This window comes from Rhinolophus sinicus, linkage group LG01 (genome assembly GCF_036562045.2).
Source record: "Rhinolophus sinicus isolate RSC01 linkage group LG01, ASM3656204v1, whole genome shotgun sequence".
Lineage (NCBI taxonomy): Eukaryota > Metazoa > Chordata > Mammalia > Chiroptera > Rhinolophidae > Rhinolophus > Rhinolophus sinicus.
Genome location: NC_133751.1, coordinates 133,389,555 through 133,394,245, shown reverse-complemented (window position 1 = coordinate 133,394,245; position 4,691 = coordinate 133,389,555). Strand labels below are relative to the sequence as shown.

Below are 4,691 nucleotides of genomic sequence, written 5' to 3'. Positions count from 1 at the left end.
TAAAAAGTTTATTACAAACAAATCTTCTTATATAGTGTTTTCCTATTAGCAAAAATACTCAATATTAATTATTAAGAGTGAAAAAAATTGAGTGAAAGTGTATTCACATTTAAAATGTTTTAATATATATTTTCTAATTGTCCTCTAGTTGGTCATATTATGGACATGAACTGAGTTTGTAAGTACATAGTTACAAATACCTTCTTCTCCTCAGACTATTATAATCCTTTCCAATATTTTCAATATTCTAGTAAAATTATATCACTTTAAATTTGCATACAGGTTTTTAGTAATGAAGTTAGCTATTTTTTATGTTAATTGTCCATGTGTATGAATTTATTAGGAATTAATATATATGTGTATACATGTATATATACATATTATATATGTATTAAAATATAAATTAACAGGATTATCATAACATTCAAAATATTTCCACAGTTTGAGATTGTTTTGATTATTGCTTATACGCTTCTTTAAAATTATAACTTTCTGGTATCTAGCAGTACTCAGGATGAGACAAAAATCTCCCGAATGGAGTCAGTGGCAGTGCTCATACATTCATTCATTTTTCATATTGTTTCTACTTTTGAGAAAGATGCTTGAAGCTGCCTATTAGCTAGAATTCTGCCATAAAAGATAAAGGGATATTGTCTAACCAACTGATGACTACAGTAGATTTACATGCCATTTAAATTTAGAACAAGGGGAATTATTAAGTATTTTCCGATACATCTCTACTTTTGGTTTACAATAGATAATTCTGTGCCAGAGCAAATTAAATATGATAAGCAATTTAAAACACAACAAAAAAAAAATCAAGATAATTGTGATGAGCAATAATTTTCACAACAACCAGATAAAAAAGATGCAAAATAGCTATCATTTTTTATTACAATTCAACTGTTATATAAATTGTTTCTTATTCTGGTTATCTCCTGCTTTGTAATAGTTTTTCCGGAAACATATTGATATGAACTAAAAAATTCTGAAACTGTAATAGTCCTCATCAAAGTGAAGAACCTCTTTAAAAATCAAGTCTAGAATAAGTATGTTCTTTACAGAAACCAATTAAGTAGTTTTTACTGTAAGTTGACACCCAAGGCAAGACTAGAACTAAAACCATCTGCGTAAACGTTAAGCATTTATACTAAAGATGAACTGTTGACCAGTATTTTGTCATTTTTCCCTTCAGAAGTACTTGAAGATCTAGGATAATGTTCTGTTCCTGTATTCTCCTTAGAGTTTATGAGAGCTGCATCATTACTCAAAAAATTAAATAAACAAACAGTTTCGTATATCAGGTTTTTGGATAGATTCCAAGTTTCTATTACAGAACTCTTTGCACAGACCAATCCCTCAAAAATGGAGCATCTGCATCCATATTTCCCTGCATATCCATGAAAAATTTGACTGAGAACATTTGCTAATAGTTACTGAGCTTGTGCTAATTGCTGTTCTAAGGGCTTTTGAAGGACAGTTTTATTTAGTCCTCACAGAATCTCATAAATCGATATTATTAATCCCCATTTTTACAGATAAGGGGACTAAAACTCTAAACAATAAACTTACCAAATATCCCAAAGTTTGGAAAGATGACAAGTCATTTGAATTATGCAGCCTTCTTCACAAACCATATTTTTAACCTTGTGTTGTGCTCCCTCGTAGATCATAAAAGATATTGAGGCAACATTGGAAGAAGAAGCTATTAAAGTAAAATTATTATGTGGAAAAGTGGGAGAACACAGGTAATTTGGAACGACTATAGTGATGAAATTCAGCTTGATGATATACAAAATAAATCAGGTCTGTTCTTTAGACACTTGGAAGCATTTCTCGAGTGTCTGATACGTATGTTTTAGCACTAGGTTATCACTCAGGTGAATGCAAATAAACATGAATGTTACTCTAAGGAGCTCATCATCTAGTTTATATATATATATATATTTGGGGAAACAACTCTAAGTTATGAGAAGTTATAATGGGGTTATTTCTAGGTTATGCAATTGACTAGGCTCACCTCAGGGAGAGACAATGAAGCTGATATGATGAATGAGACAGTGGTAACTTTCATGAGGTCATATTGTTCTAGGTTGGAGCTGGTGCAATGGCATGAGTACTAAGACCAAAATGGAATACTCAGATTTAAAAAAGCCAATATAGATGAAGCATAGAAAAAAAGGTGAAGAATGGTATAAAGTTACCTAGAAAATAATCAAGGGTTGAATCGTGAATGTATATTTATCTCAAGAACAATGGGCCATCACTGGAAGATTATTAGCAAGAGGATAACAAAAATATATTTATATTTAAAATATATCACCTTGACCTCTATGTGAGAACAGATTCAAGGTGGTTAAGACAGGAAGGGGGATAATGGGATAGAATTTATTGTAGTAGGGCAGGTGAAATAGAGCCTTTAACCAGAGTGATGGTGTTATGGATAAAGCACATATTTAGAAAATATAAATGCAGACCATGGAAATGTATCTGGTATGGGAGATAAAGAAGAAGGAATAATTTAAACCTCAGAATTCTAACTTGCTTAACTTGATGGATGGTGATCTCATGCATTCAAACAGAGAATGCTAGAGTAGGGCATGGTATCTAAGGAAAAAACTGAGTTCAACTTTGGGTATTATGAAATATAGTTCCCTTTGAAATGTCCAAATGAGGTTGCCATGTAGAAAGTGGGTGATAAGATTCTAGAATTCAGAAGTTAGCTTTGGGATTAATAAATTGAAAAGTAAGTAAAACCACAGGTTTAAACGTGATCGCCAAGACAGAAAAGATACAATGAAAAGATAATAAATAGGACCAAATCTTGGGGACCTCTAAAATCTAAAAAGAGGAGGAGAAAGTAGTAAAGATTAGCATGGATGAACCAGAAAGTTGTCAGGTATGGTAGATCAGAAGACTATACTGTTCATGGAAGCCAAGGGAAAAGTAATTTCAAGAGAAAGAGAATGATTAATACTACCTAATACTACTGTGAGTTTGAATAAGACACAGACTTAAAAATATCCATTGAAAATATTGACCTAGAGATAACAGGTAACTTTTTTTAATAAGCAGTTGGAATAACTTCATTATGCTTTACTCCCTCACTGTCTGTTCCTTTTTTCCCTCCACAAATTGTGTGTTTTGTTTGTTAAGAGAGGTGAAGTGGGGGGTAGGTTACAGAAGAATATAATCAAGGCTATAGCCTACTTCTAGCTTACACAAGGCAGTACGATCAGTGCTATAAGTTATCTGTATACTCTTAACACTGATTTAAGCTTCAGCCTTACAGCAATGTGCTCATTCTCAAATCAGCTGTAAATGGCCTGCAGACAAGGCATTTAAAATGTGATTTTCTCGATTTGCAAAAATTAACCACACTTACTCTTTTAAAAGAAATCATGTTGTCATCTGGTGGGTGACTAAGCGACCACTATCCTTAATCTAGGCCTAATCTAGCCTGCTGCTCATGGGCGAAAGTTCAGTGGGGATTTAATATGAACATTTGGAGAATTACTGTGTCCAGGAGGGGAACTGGTTTAGGCATCAGAACACACTGAGATAAACAACAGCAACTGCAAATAGATTTGTGATGGAGGGCAATGTGGCTCTTTGTGATGGTTGTAGACAGTGGTGGTTTGCTTCAAGCTCTACTCTGATTCTAGTCTAAAAAAATGGAGTTTCTTTTATCCCCTCTGATCATGATTATTCATGTTCTTATTAGACACGATTGTTACTGCATATGGATTTGTCATTCTAACTTGCTGGGCCATTTACTAGTTACATTATATGAGCTAAGTCTATCAGACTTCCACAAAATAGGCTAAAAAATGGGATATCCTCATAAACAAAATAAATAGGGGGGTGGATTAGAATTCAGGGCACTGGCTCAACAATACTTTTCTCATCACTCAGCTACAAAACTAAGTTTTGTAGCTGTTTATGGCCATTTAAAATAGCAGAGAACAGGTACCTCACTAGACTTTGCAAAGTCTTTCCTCTCTGCTGCAGACAGGCCATCAAGACTGAGGAAGACCTGGAAACTTTGGGGCCACGTGATCCATAGACACGGCCACACTGGCAAGCAACAGAAGCACCCCGGGGCTGAGGTAACGCTGGAGGCATTGGCATGCATCACCACAGGATCCACTTGACAAATATCACCCAGATTACTTTGGGAAAGTTGGCATGAGGCATTATCGCTTAAATAGGAATCAGAGCTTCTGCCCAACTGTCGATCTTGATAAACTGTGGACCTTGGTCAGTGAGCAGACACGGGTAAGTGCTGCCTAAAACAAGGCTGGAGCTGCTCCTATCATTGATGTGTTGCAATCGAGCTACTTACTGCAAAGTTCTGGGTAAGAGAGACCTCCTAAAGCAGCCTGTCATCGTGAAGGCCAAATTCCTCGGCAGAATAGCTGAGGAGAAGATTAAGGGTCTTGGGGGGACCTATGTCTTGGTAGCTTGAAACCACATGAAGGGAAAGTCATTAAATGGTCACAAGTGTTAAAAAAAATTTAAAAAAATAAAAAGTAGAGGACATATTGCTATTTTATGTTTAAAAGCAGAGAACATATTACTATTTTAGGAGGTGTGTGTGTGTGTGTGTGTGTGTGTGTGTGTGTGTGTGCACGCGCATGCGCCTGTCATTGTCTTTTAGCCAAATTTCAGATGGGCTAATTCTCTACCAA

General features: G+C 35.0%; 1 pseudogene; it reads left to right on the top strand.

Moving 5' to 3' along the window:
• The first annotated feature begins 2,875 nt into the window (after window positions 1-2,875).
• On the top strand, window positions 2,876-4,468 carry LOC109449536 (large ribosomal subunit protein uL15; annotated as a pseudogene).
• The last annotated feature ends 223 nt before the right edge of the window (window positions 4,469-4,691 follow it).